Source organism: Myotis myotis, unplaced genomic scaffold, assembly GCF_014108235.1.
Source record: "Myotis myotis isolate mMyoMyo1 unplaced genomic scaffold, mMyoMyo1.p scaffold_m19_p_11, whole genome shotgun sequence".
Taxonomy (NCBI): domain Eukaryota; kingdom Metazoa; phylum Chordata; class Mammalia; order Chiroptera; family Vespertilionidae; genus Myotis; species Myotis myotis.
In genome coordinates, this window is record NW_023416315.1 from 21488548 (window position 1) to 21510232 (window position 21685).

Below are 21685 nucleotides of genomic sequence, written 5' to 3' on the forward strand. Positions count from 1 at the left end.
ACCCGGATGGTTCTGAATTTGTCTGCGTGCGAAGGAAAGATGTTCCAGGCGGATTTTACTCCCTCTCCCCTCTCTCACCCCGTCCCTCTGCAGGGAGGTGGCCATTAGGCCCTATCAGTGCTGCTGGGCTCATAATCAGATTTTAATGACTGTCTGCTTCCCTTCCTACATGTTTATAGTCCTCCGCACTCTGATTAGGCTTTTGGTCCCACAAGATAGTTAAAAGCCCACAATTTGTGCTGGGTGTGTTTTTTGTTTTTTTCCTAAGTCAAGTGAGTGGATGAATGTCCCTTTGATCTTCCCCCTGTGGATGAGAACTGTTTGTGTTTTTAAGGCCTTCACCAATTATGTGGAATGGACACAGGACGGGGCCTGAGGCTGGCCTCCTGGGTGGTTCAGAAGTCCCCCTAAGGCAGTGGTTCTCAACCTTCCTAATGCTGTGACCCTTTAATACAGTTCCTCATGTTGTGGTGACCCCCAATTTCATTGTTACAAATTGAACATAATTAAAGCATAGTGATTAATCACAAAAACAATATGTCATTATATGTGTTTTCCGATGGTCTTAGGCAACCCCTGTGAAAGGGTGGTTCAAACCCCAAAGGGGTCGCGACCCACAGGTTGAGAACTGCTGCTCTAAGGTTTTCATTCTTTCTCCTCCTGTCTCCTCCACATCCCAAGTGCTGAAGGAACAGGCGAAAGGAAAGCAGAAGTATAACCGGACAATCAATGGGTTCGGGCTGCCTGTCACTACTTGAGTCAATTCAGCAGAGACGGGGTTGAGTCATATATGAGCAGTTACTCTGATAATGCTGACAGTATGGGAGAGCAGCAGGTCATCCACAAAAATCTGCTCTCCTTTTCAACATAAGCCAGCGGCTTATATTGGGTAGGATGAAGATTACATGGGAAAGTAGATAAAAGGGATAAGGATGGGTATGCAAAATGGGCAGCTTACAGGCAATATGGGCTGGGGGTTTGCAAAGGGCTGGCACCTCTAGTTTCTATAACAAGGTTGTTAATCTTTCCATGATAATAGGCAGCTCCTGGATGTGGAGGATGGGCCAAATTTCCAGGTGAGCTCCCCGGTCCTGGTCCTGCATATTACCCCCAGCCAGGTTAGAATGTGTTTTCTTTAATCAGAACAAAACAGTCACAGTTAATATTGATCATGGTTAATATTTTTTATAATTATATTGGTCCCCAATATTCTATTTCTACCCCTAACAGAAACTCTGGGAGGGAAAATGAACGGATGGTCTAGGCCAGTGGTCGGCAAACTGCGGCCCCTTGAGTGTGGCTCTTCCACAAAATACCACGTGCGGGCGCGCACGTACAATGCGATTGAAACTTCGTGGCCACACTCACGGGGCCAAAGAGCCGCATGTGGGGAGGTGGCCAGTGGTGGGGAACACACATTGCTCAACTTGTCATCCCCACGGAGCTTGGTAAGCAGCTCCCCGCGAAGGCCAACCAGGAGGAGACAGTCCCCACCATCTTCGGGCTGGATTTGTAGCTGAAACAGACCTCCTGTCATTGCACTTATTCCAACAATTATGTGGGCAAGAGGGATGGGAACTGTGGGCCTCACAGGCGAGGGAGGGGACCATGGGAATCACATACATGTCTCTGGGGCTCCCCGGTTGTGTCAGGTTTGAAATACGAACGCCATGCTGGCTGGTGACTTCCTTGTGGCACGTATACATTATCCTGCCTGAGCCACAACTAAGGTGCATGCAGTAGCACTTCATTATTTTAATTAAGTTTATTGCAAGACTACTCATCATTGCCGTCAGCATCCATCATCAGTGATTTTTCCGATTATGGCCCTGAGTGGTGACAGTTCCTGTTGACAATAAACGATAACGCCTCTGGCTTGAACTGACACTTCCCTGGAATTTGCAAGGTTGCTCTGAGCACTCCTGGGCGTGCTATGTAAAGAACTATTTATCTCTGACAAAAGCTGGGTCTAGCCGATATTTGTTTTTGCTTCCCAAATGGATAAGTTCATAATATTTGCAAAATTCATCCTTTAGTAGATGACAGCCCCCGAGTCCAAAACACATTTAGAAAGAAGTGATATGCTCTTAGCGCAGGGCTGCTGCCTCCCAGCCATTCCCCAGCCTGTCCTAAAGGCGCATGCCGTGAGTTATGGCTCTTTCTTCCAAATGGACATGGAATGAAGTTGTTTCGATTGCAAAATGGCTCTTGGCTGTTTCCTCTTTCTAAGTGGGGAAGGGGGGGGCGGGATCGGAGGGAAAATAGCTCCTCTTCCCTTTATAACTGGTCCTTTCTAGCATCTGACATGATTGAACTTCTTCCCCATTTAAATAAGACTTCTGAACAACAATGACCTACTTGCTTATTATTCTTGTTACTGCATTTCCCCGGTTTAAAGCACTCCCTGGTCTCAGCCATTGTGCTACAAATAATTTTAATTGAGCCAAGAAACCCTTGACATTTTAGAAATTACCTTCTATTTATAAGACTTTAAGAAGGAACCTTCCTGGCAGCCCTGACCTCAGTGTGATTTGACCTTTCCCCCCCTCTACTTTGAGGGTTTTTTTTAGTTTTTTTATTTTCATTGAGCCAAATTACTTCCATTCCTAATTTAATTTTTTCGGGAGCAAATACAAAGCCAATCTGATATGTCTGCAAAATCCCACACAGGCTATGAAATACCTGGGCTCCTTCGACTCACATGTATCAGGAATCTGTTCCTCTGAAGTCCATATTGTTAAGGTTAATAAAACGAATCCTGGCAAGATTATTAATGATGAGGGTCTAAAAACAGAGGTTCTTTTGGATCCTAAAATATCCTTTGAGTTCATGGAGATTTTTTTAAATAGTGAAAATTTAAATTTTGTTATCTGTTTTCTCCAAAGATCCCCTCGGATAGGCCTTTTGAGGTAAATTTCATTTTGATGTCGATAATAAAATACTGTACACCTGTTGAGTACTTTCACATTCATTGTCTTCCTTGATTTTCAAAAGAACTCATTAATCCATTTGTTCAGTAAATATTTATAGGCCACTTACTGTGTTCCAACCACTATTTTAGGGAGAGAGAAAAACACAAATAAACAAAATATGTTTGTTTGGAGTTAAATGTTGAATAGGCAAAGTGCATTGTATTATAAAGCAAAAACCAAGCAGGGAAGGGGAATAGGAAATGCTAGGGTGGGAAGACCTTGCTGGTAAGATGACACTTGAGAAGAGGTCTGGAGGAGCTGAGGCAGGAGCAACTTTCCATGGAGAGAAAACAGCAAGTGCAAAGGTCCTGAGGCAGGAATAGAATGGAGACCATTGGGTATAAAGTGAGCGAAAGGGTTGGTGGTAGGAAATAAGATCAGAGTGGAAGCAAGAATCCCACCATGTAGGTCCTTGGAGGCCACTGTAAGGACTTGGCTTTTACCCTAGCTGAGATGAGAGCTCCGGAGGGTTTTGAGCAGAGGGGTGTCATAGTCTGACTTCTGTTTAAAAGGACCAGTCTTATGACATTGTAACAGTCGGTTGGGGAGAGGGCAAAGGCAGAAGATGACAGTGGCTCGAACCAGGGGGATAGCAAGGGAGGTGTTGATAAGCAATCAGTTTCTGGCTATTGAAATTAATTAAGAAAAATGTTACTTAATCCCATTTTAAAAGTGAGAAAATTCAGCCTCAGAATAACTGAATTTCTTAAGAATATAGAGCAAGTGTATGACAAAGTTGGGTTTGAAACCAGACCTGTTGGTGGGAACCCCTCCCCAGCACTTTGTGCAGACCACCTGCCCCTGAGTACAGCCTAGATATCCATCCAGCAGCGTCTGCCTCAGAGCTGTGGTCATGTTCTCATTAACATAATAAATAATCAGGAAGAGCAAGGGCGCTCCAGTCCCCTGGATGCCTGTAGACTAATGGTACCTGACAAGTAGCAGGTTGGAGCCTAATGAATGGCTGGGAGCAGGAGCAGGAGCATTTGCTCCTGGGGGAGGAGAGGTGCTCAGTAGCGGTCTGGTTGCTCAGATGGTTCAGGTTCTCCTTTCAAGCAGACCCCTGTACTGCCGACTGTCTTTCTGGAAACAAACAACACTGTTGCTTTGGGGCCTCACGGTGGGTGTTTTGTTTCTAGTTTTTAATGAGGTGAGATTCATTCCTATAACATAAAGTTAAACCTGTTAATTTGAAAGTGAACTATTCAGTGGCATTTAGTACATTAAAATGTATGCAGTCCTGCTCGGTTGCTCAATGGTTAGAGCTTCGGCCCATGGACCAAGGGGTCGCAGGTTTGATTTGCTGTCAAGGGCATATACCTGGGTTGCAGGATTCCCATCCTGGCTGGGATATGTGCGGGAGGCAACCAATCAATGTGTCTCACATCGATGTTTCTGTCTCTCTCTCTCTCTCTCTCTCTGTCCTCCTCCCTCCCTCTCTTCCACTCTCTCTAAAAAAATCAATGGAAAAAAACATCCTTGGGTGACAATTAACAACAACAACAAAATGTTGTGCAGCCACCACATCTATCTAGTTCCAAAACATTTTCATCACCCCAAAAGGAAACCTCAATAAGCAGTTACTCCCATTCTCCCCCTCCTACTTTCTGTCTCTATGAATTTCCCCTCTCTAGATATTTCATATAAATGGAACCATACAGTAGGTGACATTTTTGTGTCTGACTTCTTTCATTTAACAATGTTTTTGACGGTATTCCAGGTTATAGCATGTATCCATACTTCATTCCTTATTATATGGCTGAATAATATTTTATTATATGTTTCTGCTACCATGTGTTATTCACTCATCCATTGATGGACATTTGAATTTTTTCCATCTTTGGGTTATTGTGAATGGTGTTGCTATGAACATGTGTGTACATGGATTTGTTTGAGTACCTGTTTTCAGTTCTTTGGGGTTATGCTTAGGAATGGATCATGTAGTAATTCGGTTCAACTTTAAAAGAAACAACTTTAAAGAAACCACCAAACTGTTTTCTATAGCAGCTGAATCATTTTCATTCCCACCATTAGTGTACAAGGATTCCCATTTTTCCACATCCTAGCCAGTACTTGATATTTTCCTTTTTTTAAAAGTTATAGCCATCCTAGTGGGTATGAAGTGGCATCCCACTGTAGTTTTGATTTGCATTTCCCTAATGACTAATGATGATGAACACCTTTTTATGTCCTTGTTGGCCTTTGATGATATCTTCTTTTGGGAAATGAATGTCTATTCAAGTTCTTTACCCACTTTTTAATTGGATTAACTTTATGTTTGGGGGCTTTAAGAATTCTTTATATAGTCTGGATCAGGGGCCCTCAAACTACGGCCCGTGGGCCACATGCAAATACAAATATTGTATTTGTTCCCATTTTGTTTTTTACTTCAAAATAAGATATGTGCAGTGTGCATAGGAATTTGTTCCTAGTTTTTTTTTAAACTATAATCCGGCCCTCCAACGGTCTGAGGGACAGTGGACTGGCCCCCTGTTTAAAAAGTTTGAGGACCCCTGGTCTGGATACTAGACTCTTGGCTGACATACTAGAAACCCAGCGCATGAAATCGTGCGGCCCCGCCCACCTATGCACGCCCTGCCTTGCTTGCAGCCCCGCCCACCTGTGCCAGTCTTTGGTCGTTACGGCGTTAGGGCCACAGGCTTTTTATATATATGGATGATTTACAAATATTTTCTTCCTTTCCTTATGTTGTCTTTTCACTTTTATGATAATGTCCTTTGAAGCACAAAAGGTTTTAATTTTGATGAAGTCCAACTTATCTATTTTTTTGTTGTAGTTATTGTTGCTCATGCTCATATCCTCTGGTGTATTTAAAGCAATGGTAATGTAACAATAACAGCAGCAGAAATAATAGTAGTGGTGAACACTGACGCAAAAGGAGGAAGTCACAGGAAAGTATCTGAATTTTTCCTGTTTTAGAGCAAAATCTAGAGTAGACATGGAATTTCCCAAGCTCAAAAAGAATGAAGCTATAGACCTTGAAGTATTCCTCTTATAACCCCGTTGTGATATATATCAGGCTACCATCACAAAGGACCCACAAATATAGTGACTTAAGTCAGAGAGAAGTTCATTTCTCTGTCTTGTGTCAAAGGTAGGAGGGCTTGGCAGGATCAGGGCCCCAGGCTGCTTCTGATGTCTTGTTTGCCATTATTGACACATGGCTTCCATCTTGTGATCTTGAGATGATTGTTCCAACAACCACCATCACATCAATATTCCAGCCAGCAGGAAGGGGAAAAGGAAGGGGAGTTTGTGTTCCTTTTCTGTATGCAAATGTCCCAGAATTTGCACACATCACTTCTCATCTCCCATTGGCCAGAACTTAGTCACATGGCCACATCCAAGGGAGGCTGGGAAATGTGGTCTTTCATTCAGTAGCCATGTGCCCAGTTAAAAGCCCTGATTATAGAAGAGAAAATACATATTGGGAGACAAAAATCTGATCCCTAACATAGAACCCCAAGTTCAGTAACTTTCTGAGTAGCAATCTGAGTAGTGTTGCCAAAATTAGGAGGAACAGAAAAAAAAACAAACTTCATTTTCACCCTGTGGTTACTTTCCCATCCATTAAATCAGGGGTCCTCAAACTTTTTAAACAGGGGGCAAGTTCACTGTCCCTCAGACCATTGGAGGGCCGGACTATAGTTAAAAAAAAAAAACTATGAACAAATTCCTATGCACACTGCACATATCTTATTTTGAAGTAAAAAAACAAAACGGGAACAAATACAATATTTGTATTTGCATGTGGCCCGCAGGCCGTAGTTTGAGGACCCCTGCATTAAATGGTCTCTCTCAAGACCCCTTCAGACAACTTAGGAAGGAAGACTAAAGTTTGGTACAAAGGTAAGTCCTCAGGCAAAGGACTCAAGTAAGTACAGGGAACAGGGAAAGGAGAAGAAAGGAATTCGCTGGTGAGCTAAGGCGGCACACAACCGATGAGGTAATGGACTCTTGCGTTTGTATCAGGGTCCCATCACTATGGAAGGTTTTATGGGCAGAGATTTCTGTCTGGAAGACAAACCAACAACAACAAAAATCCAAGCAGATGTTATTTTGGTGCTTTTGAAGTGCTTTCATAAACTTTTTTCCACTGGGTCATTATAACAGTACCAAGAATGGCAGAAAATGGTACTTCCATTTCACCTTTATGATAAAAGGGAATCTCAGAGGTTAGAGGTTTTTGGTGGCAGGGGCAGGATTCAAACTCAGCTCCCCCTGACACCCTTAGAGGACCATTATTCTGCCTACCACAGACAGGCTAGAAAGGAAGGAGGCACTTGTTCTTCGTTAGCCCTCATGTCCAATTTCTAGCACAACGTTGAAGGTCTAGGCGATATCGACTGGTTTATCTATGATACGGTGAAACAGAAAATGCCACACTCTCCAGACATCAGGAAACAGGGGGCATGTATCTATTTGCTGAGCCACATCAGTTTCCCTGGCTAGCAATAGTGTGGGCAGCATGCTAACTCCCACTGGCAAACTCAAAAATTCTTGCAGAAAGGGCTTTCATCGTCTGCTCTGTTTTCTCAGATCTGCTTAAGCAGAGAGAAGACTCCTTTTAGCAGCAACCTCATACCTCTATCTTAGTATTCTTCCCTTTTGCGTGCTACTTTACAGTTTATAGAACACTTTCACATACTCTCACTTGACCTTCATGAAAACTCTGTTGGGAGGAAGGACAGGGAGTACAATTTAGCAGTTAGCAACTGAGCTTCAGCTGGCAGCATGATGTGTCCAGAATCATGAAGCCAGGACGTGGACCATGTTTTCTGTCACCAAAGCCTGCACTCTCTCCACTACAATGTGTTATCCCCAGGAGTCATTTTTCTTGGTTCAGGACTCTGGAGTCCTTGGACCATGCTCTATCCTCAGTACACAATTATCATTGCCATTGTCACCATCCTCCTACTCATCATCACCATCCTCCTCCTCACATCACCATTGTCATCAGCATCACTATGAATTTGCTGTTACTCATCAGAAGAAATCTCTTTCAAGTGTCAGTAACCACGTTTAGCCCTGTCCATGAGGGGAAACCATGACGGCTCATAGCCTCACTTTCTGATTCCAATTATCAACATGTCAGGAAGTCGGTTCTGAATCATCCCTTTCCCTGTTCTCTCTGTGGATACCCAAACCCAGTCCCTAGATGGTTGAAAAAAATGAGGGTGATGTCCAATGAAGATCACCAATACTATCAGCATCAGCATGCATCCCCAATATGTCTATTTCAATTATCTACGGCTGCAAACCAAACCACTCCCAAACTCAGTGGCTTAAAACAGCAACCATGTTATTTGCTCATGATTCTGTAATCTGAGCAATGTTCAGGCGGGCGGTTCTTCCCTCAGTCCTGTTGATGGTCATTTGTGTGAAAATGAGAATGAAAAAGACATATAGTACCTTGGTATTATTAGGAAAATAGCTTTGACCTTATATACCATCTGGAAAGACCTCAGGGACCAACCCCAAAGATTCCCTGCTTCACTTTGAGAACCATTACCCCACCTAATTTTTTTCTCATTTTTAGACTGGACTATGGCTTGTCTGGGAGGAGGGACATCAGTTAGCTCCAGGGACACTCTTCAAAGTCCTGAGGGTGCTGGGGAACTTTTCTGGTTGCTTTCTAGTTCAATCAGTGGGCAGGAGTAATGAGTGCCCCACCTGCTTCCATCATTCAATCCAGTTTCCAATCTCTGGACCTACTTAGCCTCCGCTGTGCTCTTCCATGAAGACCCTAGGTAAGAGTATGTCCTAGGCAGAATTCCTATCATTTTGTTACAAAGTATAGAGGATTTTGGGGGAGTCAAATTTTTTTTCCTCATCAGAATTTTAAATTTCCACCATCCAGCCCGAACCTTGCTCCATGGTATGTCTTCCATGACATTTGCCATATATTCAAAATACCCGCAGCCGCATCACCCTTATATTTATAAAAGGGAGGAGGGGTTGAGTGGGCAGTGCTTATTAAACCCACAGCAGCCACACTGCTTTGAAAATTTAGTGGTTAGCTAATATAAAAGTCATAAAAGGTTTGGGGATCTGGGGACTTCCATAAACTTACAATTTTAGGTGCCCTTAGATGCAATTTCTGAGCAATTTCTTTGATCTCTGGCTGCCCTGGTAAATCATTTATTTGGGCAGTTTTTTTAAACAGAATCCTCTCAACCTCTCCTACAAGATATATAAAATAACATACTCTGTAAACAGCCATCGACCCCCTGCACTTACAGTATTCACTGATTACAAACCGATGGGGATGTTATGAGGTTTTATTTGTTTTAGCCAATTCTTTTTATTCTCCAAAATTTGCAGAAGAGACAGTGATGATGTGCTACATGATGCCAGATTGTAGCTGCCTGAAGTTTCCAGGATGAGGCTTGCCGACTACGAATCCTTTGGCAGTATTTGTTTTTTAAAGACTGATATTTACAACAAATAGAGTTCCAAGCCTTACTGTGTCATTCTCCAGGTCAGCTGCTCCTATCAGTTTCTCGTAGCATCCTTGTGTTTTCCTTCCCCTCTTTCCCTAACCTGCCCAATCATTCTATCTGGAATGATTTTTAGGGACTCCTAGTGGAGAAGGGAGTAGTCATCCGATCTCTATAACTAACCCACCTGCACTCCTCTCCCTCTCTCCCTCTCTCCCTCTCTCCCTCTCTCCCTCTCTCCCTCTCTCCCTCTCTCCCTCTCTCCCTCTCTCCCTCCTTCCTCCCTCCTCTCTCTCTCCCTCCCTCCCATGGGATGACAGGAGAAAGCAGCTATCTGCAAACCAGGAAGAGAGCCCTCATCAGAATCCAATCATGGTGGCGTTCTAATTCAGGACATCCAGCCTTCAGAACTGTGAGAGAGAAATTTCTGTTGTTTAAGCCACCCAGTCTGTAATATTTCGTTATGGCACCCAAGCAAACTAAGAGAGATGTCATTTTTATCTGCAAGATTGTAAGCTATTTAAAAGTTTGATGGTACCATTGTTGGCATATGTGAAGTGAAATAAGCATTCTCCTACCCTCTTGTTGCAACCATTTTGGTAAACCGCATGGCAATATACATCAATATCTAGAATCCATATATCTTTTGACTCAGTTCCCACCTTCAAGAGTTTATACTGCAGATCTACTTGTACATATACACAACAGTTTATGTACAAAGATGATTTTTAAGGTGCTTTGTAACACCGAAAACTGGAAGAAGCACAGATGTACATTAGTAAGGAAGGAGTTAAATAGTTTGTCCTTAGGTGGGCTGCCTTACTGCTCTTTTAAAAGAATGTGCTAATTGTAGATTTGAAAAGATGAGTACACAGATGTTCAGTGTATGATTCCTTAAACTCTTCTGTTCATTAGAAAATTTTCATGATAAATAGTTGGACAGTAGGAAAATAATAAAATAGGCTTATAGATGCTGTTATGGAAACCAAGGTAGTTAAGTGGAAGAAAAATCAGTTTCAGAAAGAGGAATATAGTATTATTCAGAATTTTCCGGTCTTGATCCATGATTTTTATAGATTTTTAATCCCCTACTTTTCTTGTTTCATTGTCAATAATTTCATAATGAACATCTTTATTTATAATTTTTTTGCACATCTTTGTTGTCTCAGAGTAAAATTATAGATGCTTACAACTGGGGCTTATGATTATTAGTAAGGCTATAGATATATATTTTCAAAATGTCTCTGGAAATATCTTTCCAATTTGTTCTTTACTAGAAATTCCACAATTTCATAAACACCTATTCTGTGTCCATATTATTGAAAATACTAGGGAGAACACCTTGTCAGAATTCCCACTCCTCCTAAGCCACTAATATAATAACTAATACTTATTTAATGCTACCAAATGGCAGGCCCTATGCCAGGGCTTTTGCAGGCGATGCCCACTATAGTTCTGAGGCTGGAGTCTGTGTCAGTTGTTTCTTTGAGGAACTGATTTTTATAAGGAGAGCTAATTTCCCTGGCCTTCCCAACTCTCACTCCCATCCTAATTTAGAAAGAAAATAAAAAAAAGATTCCATTTTTTTGCATATACCCAGCCCCTCTCTTTGAAAAGGCAGGCCAGTTAACATTCCAGCCCCGAGATAACCACCCTCTGTGAGTTTCTGTGGAGGAGCAGCCAAGCACTTCCCCCTAATTGGTATGAAGGTGGCTAGTCAGTGAGGACTCTGGACTTGCTGGGCCTGACTCAGAGTGGATTAGTAAACTGAGAATGAGCAAGATCGCAGAATGTCACTGATGGGCAGAAAAGAATATGGATGCTTTCAGGAAGATGCAAGTGGAACACCTTATGAAGTAAAATTCCGCTGGTCTTTTTCCTGAATTTGCTGAAAGACCATTGTCCATAGTGTCACTTAGTGACTTCTATTGTGTAAGAGCCTGCTTGAGGCATGTACCAGGATCATCTTTATCTTGCTAAGGAACTGGGATGCTTTCTTTCTGAATAAAAGAACTAGGGAAGTTCAGAGTCAAAACTGATGTTTAATCTCAGCAGCTCTATTAGTGTCCATGATTTGTTTCTTGTTTCTTTTGTTCCTCTTAATTTTCCAATTTAATTTTCATTTTACTGAGGATATTATATAGATTCCTTTAATATACTTTGTTTCAAATAATTTTTAGACGGGAACCTAAGATACTAGGTGTTCTTGGCTACTGGGTACTGCCTTTGGTGTTCATGCACTGACAGCACCCTCAATAGCTGTATGTTCTCCCTTCATCCATTCATTCATCAGAGATTTGCAAGCACAGGGGAACAGTGCAAGGTAATGGGGAAGGTCTCAGGTCCCAGAATCAAACAGGCTCCTACATTTACAACCTGTGACTGCCAGCAGGTCATCTCATTTCCCATGTCTCAGTTTCCTCATCTGGAAAATGGAATTGATAACAATGACACTCTTAATAGTGAAGAGTAAAATAATACAGGAAAGTACTTGAAACAATGTCAAGTACATAATATTTCTCAATAATATTAGCTTCCATAATCATCACTTTTTTTTAATTAGTTGCTGTTATGGACTGAATTGTGTCCCCTCAAAATTTATATGTGGAAACCTTAACCCCTGATACCTCAGAATGTGACTGTATGTGGAATAGGGCCTTTAGAGAGGTAATTAAGTTAAAATGAGATCATTAGGCTGGCCCCTAATCCAATATAACTGGTGTCCTTATGAGAAAGCAATTTGGACACAGACATGTACAGAATGAAAACCATGTGAAGACCTGGAGGGAAGGTGGCTGTCTACAGGCCAAGGAGAGAGGCATCAGAAGAAACCAATCCTCCCAACACCTTGATCTCAGAACCTCCAGCTTCTTGAGAAAAAATTTTCTGATGTTTAAGTCACCAGATCTGTGGGTTTTTTGTTAGCCATAGCAAGCTGATCCAGATGCCTACTGTGTGCCCAGTTGTTTCCTAGGCACTGAATATACAGTGTTGAAGATGACAGACTAGGGCCCTGCTTTTATGGAGGTTACATTCTAGTGGAGATAACATGTAAGCAAATCTATGAACAATATCATTTCAAGACAATATTGTATTATGAAGACAATAGTAACAGCCCTAGCTGGTTTGGTTCAGTGGATAGAGCGTTGGCCTGCAGACTGAAGGGTCCCAGGTTCTATTCCAGTCAAGGGCACATACCTTGGTTGCAGGCTCCAATCCCTGGCTCTGGTCGGGGCAAGTGCGGGAGGCAACCAATTGATGTGTCTCTCACATTGATGTTTCTCTCTGTCTGTCTCTCCCTCACCCTTCCACTCTCTCTAAAAATCAATGGAAAATATCCTTGCGTGAGGATTAACAAAAATTGAAAGGAAAAAAAAAGACAATAGTAACAGTGATGTGATGGGTGGCACGGGGTAGTGCTGCATCTATTTAGATGAAGTGGTTGGACAGCCAGGAGGGCCTGCAGAGCCAGCCTGGAACCAGCAGCTCCAGAGCATTCCGGGCAGAAGGAATGTGCTTGACCTGTTTGAGGATCAAAGAGGCGGACACTGTGGCCAGAGGACATTGAGGGCAGAAGAGGTTAGGAGGGTCTGCAGGCCAAGGAAAGACGGGTAGGCTCACATTTTAAAAGCTTACTCTGTTGGGACGAGAATGAGCGAGGGGCTGGAGTGGAAGCTGGGAAAGCAGAAAGGGGTGCATGTGGACAGGGAGAGTGGTGGAGACAGAAAAAAAGAGGGTGGATAGATGGGTTCCAGATGCATTTTGAAGAAAAGTTTATAGGACTTGCTCATGGATTAGATACCAGGCAGGGGGCAGGTGACTATCAGAGAGTGATTAAAAGGGTGCCAGGTAGTTAACTGAACAAAGTGGAGCCATTTGCTGGTTTGGGGGAGACAGCAGGGGTTGGAGGAGTGGGGAGCAGATTGCAGGTAGAATTTAGAGCGACCTCATGGCCAGACCATGACTGAGATGTGTATTATACATCTGAGTGGAAATCCCAAGGAGCCAGAGTTAGAGCTCAGAGACTGAGCCTGAGATACACATTTGCGAGGCAGCCATGGTGATGGACAGGATCACCTAAGAAAGATGTGAGAGCAGCAAGCTTGGGAGTAGCACAGAGCCTTTGTGGGCTCTAATTTAAGAGCATGAGAGGAGGAGACTAAGAGCCATTGTGAGATAGGAAGAAAAGCAGAGACGTGGAGAGGAAATGAGAGGCAGTGACTACACACATTGATACCACATTGACATGCACACATGATATCAAGTGTGTCTGAGACGCACGTGTGTTCCCAGAGGGCTCACACATTGTGAGGTTGTTTGCCGATGTATATAGTCATGGAATCCACTGCTTCTAGGGTTTGAAGCACTTTTTAAAATTACATTTTACACATCAGTACACTTGTAATGCAGGAACTGCTTGCTTAGGGTTATTTATATCCCAGGGTTGCAGAAGGATTTGTCAGGAAATAATATGAATGTTATTTATCTGACTGTTCAGCTTTATTGACTGCTACATTTCACATCCTTCAGTTCTTTTTGTCAGAGGAGTAAATAACACTGCTATTAACCTCTAACACCGGTATAAAAATAGGCAGTTATTAAGGGGTAAATATTACTTTGACGATTATTGCCCAGTCTGCTTTCTCTGGGAGTTGTAATAAATAAGGCCTCTCGTGGGGTCCACAAAGTTCCCAATTTTGTGGAGGGAGCTGGCAGCTCTCCTGGCTACAGGCTGTGATGTGGAGCCGATAGAACACGCTCCGGCAGCTGTGGCTTCTTCCTGGGGGAAATCAGGATTAATGCCCAGCGTGGCTGTGCATGTGGGAGCTGAAGGTGTCAGGTCCTCAGGTTTCTACTGGGGCAGAATCAGCGAGGTGGAGACCCCTGCTAAGAGCATGGGAGCTGGGTTCGGGAGCAGGAGAGTCCTTAGAAGCCTGGGGTTGGTTACGTCGGCCTCTTGACAAACCCAGCTATGGTTGTGGAAGCCCAGAGTTTTCCACGGTCACTCTTCATTCAGAACTGGTTCACTGGCAGGTTAACTCCCTGGTGGATCCCCACTCCGGAGATAAAGAGATGAAGAGTTATGGTAACAGGGGGAGCAAGAGTCTTGGGCTAGAAGTCCAGATAATAGTCTCAACTCCAGTTTTCCTTTTGTTATGAACCTGGGTGAGTCATTTGCCTTCTCATCCATAACAAATGAGAGGACTGAGCTACATGATTTCCTAGGACCCCTCCAGTCCAGCAGTGCTTTGTCAATCACCCAGTTCGGCCTGGTTGGACGGTTCACCAGGCCTGGGGGAAATCCTAGTGAGCAGGGAGCCATTGCACATGGTGGACACGATCACAGGTGGCAGCCAGCTACCCTCGGTCACCCACAGGAAGCCCCGGCAATAGTGGGACCTGCGTGCTCAAGCAGGCCCCCACCCATAGCCACCCACCTCGCAGCCCAGCCCAGGACTGCGGGAATGGACAGTCATTGTGTTCTTGTTCGCTATCCAGGACTAAATTTTCTTGACTTCAAAGATGGTTTTTATTTTGTTCTACGCTCTGATTACAGATGTAAAAACGCAGGGCTTTTATCTCCTTAGAAAAACATTTAAATTCCAACCACATGATTAAAAATTAGTTAAACTATTTCATGCAGAATGAGAGGCATGCCTGCCGCATAATATGCAGATTAACTTCTGAAAAGCTGCCTTTATGTGAATGAATTATAGGAACCTACTGTGTAGAAAAAAATTTGTAATGAAGGATCCAGCATGAATTAGTGTGTTTGGGAAGTTTGGGTTTTCTCACATCAGTGGTGGTGGAGGTGGAATTTACCGTGATTGGCTTTTCTACATCTAAAGTATGCTAAAATACTTAAATGTGGTGTCACTCAAGCTACTTGCCTCTGTAAGACAAAACTTTAGAGGATGTGATTATCTGGCACCTCCATTCCACTTAGAAAGCAGACGATGCGTATTCCAGAGAGTTTTATTTATGAAACAGTAGAAATATGCACAGCTCTAGCCTGTTTGGCTCAGTGAATAGAGCGTTGGCCCACAGACTGAAGGTCCCCAGGTTTGATTCCGGTCAAGGGCACATACCTTTTTTGCAGGCTCAATCCCTGGCCCCTGTTGGGGCGTGCGTGCTGGAGGCAACCAATCAATGTGTCTCTCTCACATCAATGTTTCTCTCTCTGTGTCTCCCCCTTCCACTCTCTCTAAAAATAAATGGAAAAATATCCTCAGCTGAGCATTAACTAAAAAATAAAAAATAAATATGCACAAATGAGTGAAATATATCATGTTAAAAAGGCCCATTTGGCATAAGTATCAGCAGAATGGTTTGGAAATCCAGGCCTCATTTAACTTTTCCAAGAATTTGCCATTTTATACTGCTGTATTGTGAGACTATGCCAGCATTTCCTGAAGGTTGTAAATTGTTGCAAAGGGACATTTAAAATCAGCATGAGGGCCACGTCAACTGGCTGGTAGCCCCTTGAATAACCACAAAAAATGTGCCTGTTGCCTCAGGGCCTTTGCAATGTTCTACTCTTCCCATGGTTGACTCCTACTTTTTCTTGAGCTTTTTATGTAAATGTCACTGCTTCCAGGAAACGTTTCCTAACACCCCCCCCCGCCCCCCCGCAGCCCCATATGAGGTCAGATACCCCAGTTCTGTGCAAGTATAGCACCCTGTACTTCTTTCTCCCAGCACTTACCATCCCTGGAATTCCTGGGTTTGCTGACTAATTCATTTCAGTTGTATGTTCTATGGATGTGCTGCTCACCAGCTTGTAAGCTTCACAAGGGCAGAGCCCATTCTGTCCTGTTCAACATTGTGAGCTCAGCACAGGGCCTGCTACAGAGTAGTCGCTCAGTAAATATTTGTTGTTCTTGTTAATAAGTAAGGGTAGAAAGTGACATTTTAATCTCAATGCTTGTCTCCAAAGGACTCTAACCATCTCACAATATACGTGCCCAGAAAGGAGAAAAATCAGGGCCATGAGGATAAATCGAAGCCTTTGTATGCAGCCCAAAGAGTACAAGCAGCTTTAGAAAGAATCGTGGAAAAATAATGGCTTTCTCCAAAGCAATATGAAGAAGGGAGAAAGGAGAGAGAAATCCCAAGTGTGGAATTAGTAGTGAGGTCGTGTGGACGTAGCTGAACTTCTGCATAGTCCCTGGTAGAGACTGCGGGACGAGTGCGAGGGAGGGGTCTCTGACGGTGGCAGAGGGATGGCTGAGAGCCTCGGACTCATGGGCACAACAAATTCACTCACCTGGGTTAGGGAAAGCCCAGAGCCATGTTTATGTGATAGAGAAAAGGGGGCCTTTCTGATGCCAGGCATAAGGACTGCCAGTAGGAGATGAGATGAGGAAGAAAGAAATAGAATTGTGGACATACCTGACTTTAAAAAAAGAATCTCCTAAATAAGCCTGATTTATTTGACTAAAAGGTCAGCCTTGGCATAAATGTCAAAAGGCCATTTGTGTTTCCATATTGCAAAATGTGAATCACTAAATTTGCAATATGAATGCTCTATTGTACTTTAAAAATTCTGAGTTCTTTAGGCTGTTCTTTTTCTGTTCCAAAAAAAGCTACTTTAAAAGCTCTCATTAGAATATTTTATAACTCTTTTATCCCTCCTGAACATCTGTGAACTGGAAAGAATATAGTGTATTACAGAAACAATCCATTTCAAGAAAAACAATTAAAATGAAAACTACTTCCATTCCTGTGGCATAAAACTCTAATTCTGTCCCCTTTGCAATTTTATCACCACCCTGACATAATACAGTCACAGCTTCGCTTACGCACAATGTTAATTTCACTCATACTCTACTTAATCTTCAAAACATTGCAGAATAACATTTTTCTTCGGTAATTTATCATTGGCTATGATCAGGCAATGTGTTTAGAGGATGTTAGAATTTTTTTAAGTTTGCATTTATCTCAATGCTGAAGTGTGCTCTGAATGCTATTAAAATATATCATTTATACACTTTCACATTTAACTATATTAACTGTACCTTAACTCGACATTTATTAAGAGCAGCATATTTATTTCCCATTCAGGACTTTTTAAATCTGTGGAGTCAGCTTTATGGAAATGAGCAATCTCTGCCAGCCTGTGTAATTGGTTAACCCGGGCAGAAGCCCCAGGGCTCCATTGTGGTGGGCACACAATGGCATGTATTTTCTGGGCGTCCTGCAGTTGGTTTCCAGTGCAGGCCCTCTCATCGGTCCACCTGGGGTATTTTAAACTCTCAAACAAGCTCGCGACAGCTCTCATTCTCATTCGTTTGCTATTGAATAAATATATGTGGGTACTCCAACGATGAACACCTCTAACTTCAAAACCTTTCCCTTGAGATGAGTAATAAAAGCATAAGTTCCTCTTGGTAATTTTTATTTATATCCAAATATAACGTGCACAAGCTTAGCAACTCAAGGCTTATAGGTCTTATCATGAAAACCTACAGTTCCTGTCTCACCCCTCCCTCCCCTTCATCCTGCTTTCCAGAGGTTCCCACTTTTAATTTTTAGCCATTTCTTCTTGTTTTTATCTCCATAGTTGTAAATAATATGTGTCTCCTGCTGGTTTTTATTTTTTTTTTATTTTTCTGTTTTAGATCAGATCTACAGACTCCCAGCTATGGAAGATTCAGGTTGTTGTTGTTTTCCTGTCACTTCCTCACATACATCAAATACTTGCCCTCCCCTTCCCTCTCAATGTAGTATTGTGATGACTAAGTAAATAGTATTGGCAGCTGACCCATGTTCCAAGACTCTTCCATTCCTCCTTTGTACAACTTTTTGTTTTCCCTGGAGTGAATAATTGCTTTTCCTGTTTCGTTTTCCTGGTCCCTATAGCGAACTGAACCCTAAATCTTCTGACAGAACTGTAAAATCTCCTTTCTGTATGTTCAAATAAGCCAAGTTACCGATCAATTCCTTTTTTTTTTTTGAAGACATCAACCTTGGAGTCTTTTGTTCTCCCGCTACAATCTGGGCTGGTTGCTCCCTGGGCCTGCTAACCATCTGTCAGGCCGGACCTCTCTTCTGTGCTGGAGCCCCATTTCATCCATCCTCGGTCTTTTTCTTAGTGAGTACATCCTCTAGTTACTAGAGTCTTGTAGCTTTCTGAGAAAAGTACATAGGAGGTAGAAGATACCCCCAAATTCTGAGCCTGTGTAAGGACCCTGGTACAGTTTCTAATGGTTTCTAATTGTTTTCTCTACTGCAGGCTTATGTGACAGCTTTTCCCAGCCCAGCAAAATAGTTAAGACTAACAGCCATCAAAATGTTGTTGAAATCTCTTTTATTCTGCTGTCTTCTCTTGTTCTCTTAGTCCTTATGAGTTTATGCCTTTCATATTCTTTTAGAGGGGGTGAAGATAATATACACATGTGTTCTATTTATATATTTAGCCTGCAGTATAATAATTTTATAACACTAGGGATTAGTTCTGCTATTTAGATATGGTCACTTATTCTTTTATTTACTTAACAAGTAGAGAGACAGAATACCTACTATATGCCAGGCATTATTCTAGGCCTTGGGGTTACACCTCTAAATAAAACTGGCAAAATTCCTTATTCTCATAGAGCTTACATTCTTGTGGAGGGAGGGCTGGAAAACAAACCAAATAATTAACGAAATATAAATCACTAAAATGGTGGTTTTGTCAGGGGAAGGGGAATCTATATATATAAAAGGCTAAGTGTCCATCCAGTCGGTGACTATGATTGCCACCAGGGGGCAGATGCTCAACACAGGAGCTGCCATGACACGCACTGGCCATTTAAAAATAAATGGCACAACAAACCAACACTCGGCTTCCCCCAAGTGGGACACAGGCCCTGCCACCACCCCAGAGCGATGCCCCACCAAATCACAGCCAGCGCTGCCAAGACCCCATGGCACAAAATGCGGCCCACAGCCCAGCCCAGAAACAGTCGCTGTGGGTGCTGGTAATGACGTCACATAGCAACGCCCGGCTTCCTCTCCCTAGTGACTAGCCTCCTTGGAGTTTCTTCAGCCCAGGAACCTGATTTGCTTTATAGCCAGGTGCAAACAATCTCTCGCTGGCACCAATCGCACCGGTGTGTTTCGATCTGTCATTGTTGATTGTGAATTTGGTTGACACTTCTATTATAGAGAAAGGGCGAATAGCGATACTAAAATATTTCCTTTCAATGTGCATGAATCCGTGGACCGGGGCACTAGTAAATAAATAAAAGCCAGAGTGGGAGTAGGGCATTCATATTTAAGTAGGCTGTCCAAGGAAGGCCTCAGTAAAAAAGGTGGTACTAAACCAAAGACCCAAAGGACATGAGAGAGCAAGATATGTGACTCTGGGGCAAGAGCTTTGCAGATAGGAACAGCATGTATGGTGCCCTGAGGTGGGAGCATGCCTGAATGTTCAGGAAGAGTAAGGGATCAGTGTGGCTGCATAGAGAAAGCCAGAGGACAGGAGATCTCCGAGGTTAAGCGTGAGTCAGGCTTATCTCATCTCTGGCTGTAGAAGCCGTCCCTGTGAGGACTTACATTTCCTCACTAGAGCTGGGTTTATGAACTCTCTCTGACTGGTCATTTCTTCTGCATCATATTAAGGCTCTTTCAGAAAACATGTTTCTGGGGTGGGAGTACTTTTTCCCTTTAAAGAACATCATTATTTTAACCTTAGAACGCTCTTTGTTCAAATACCTGTGTGTTGGCATCTCCTCAGACCTTAGTACCTTCAAGTCTCCTCAGGCACTCTTCCCCACCCCCATTTTTCAATTGTTATGTTCCTCTGTTTGTTGATTTGTGCTTTGTTTTCCTTTTGATCTCCATCTGTGAAAATGAAGGTTTTATAGAACGGGCAACATCCAATTTGCTGTATCTGTCACACCCCTGCCCCCTCAGTGTCCAGATTGGATAGGGATGACTTTTGAGTAAACCTGGGAATGTCTGATAATTAAAAAAATTTGGGTCTTTTAAAATATCTTTCTTTTATCCTAATTCTTTAGTTTCGGTTAGCTTTTGTTGTTGTTAATCCTCACCTGAGGATGTTTTTCCATTGATTTTTAGAGAGATTGGAAGGGAGGGGGAGAGACAGAGAGAGACATATCGATTGGTTGCTTCCTGCACGTGCCCCAATTATCGAGCCTGCAACCGAGGTACATGCCCTTGACCAGGATGGAACCCGGGACCCTTCAGTCTGAGGGCCGACTCTTTATCCACTGAGCCAAACCGATTAGGGCTAGCTTGTACTTTTAATTGCAGAGAGGCTAATGAAGAAAAAATGAAATGTCTTGAATTAACACTTCTAACGTATTCTCAAGTTGCATTTCCCTCTTCATTGTGTTTTATCATCTTTATTTCATCTGCTAATTTTAACAATAAAAATCATAGGTTGTGAGCCTAGCTCACATGTAACTTCATTGAATGTAATAAGTCCCCGTCCCCCCCCCCCCCAAATTCAGATCCACATCTTTAATAAGCAAAATCCCGGTTTTCTTAACATATAGTGTCTACTGCATTATCACTTTGTTCATTTTTGAAAGCTGAGATTGGGAGGGGGAGGGTATGAGGATGGATGGGGAAAGCTGAGTAAATGCTGATATCACCCATAAAGATCTAGAGCCAAATGAGGGAGGAAGAAAAAGCTGCAAGAGTTAACAGGAATTTTGGCCAGAGATCGATAGGAACTGCTGAGCCCCCTACTAAAACAATGATATGCTAATGACCACATGAGAATTTGATGGATGATGCTAGGGGTCAAATAAAAGTGAATTAACACAGGCAGTAAACAATATGGAAGAAGCAGCAGGCAGCAAGAGAAGGGGGAAAAAAATCTACATGGAAATCTCGGAGCAGCAGTAGACCAGAAGGAACAAAAAGGGAAAGAATGGTTGAGGCTCTTGGGACGCTCCCACAATGACACCTAAATGTTGAGCTAAAATTGACTTCTTGGATGAAGCCATCATTAGTTCAGCCTAAGTCTTTTTATAGAGGAAATTAAGATGTTGTAAAATTGTTTAAAATGTTTGTTTCTTATATCCCTGTATCCTTTAGAGCTTTTTTTTTTTTTTTTTTTTTAAAGGAACATAGGGTAAATGCCTATAAATATCAATCAGAGAAGTAAAATCACCTGGCCCAGCCCTCTTTTTTTTTATACTTTAGGAAACTGAGGTCCAGGTTAACTTGGCTAAGGATAACACAGCACAATCCTTCCTACTTATTTTCAGCTCTGCACTGGACAGGTTGCAACTGATT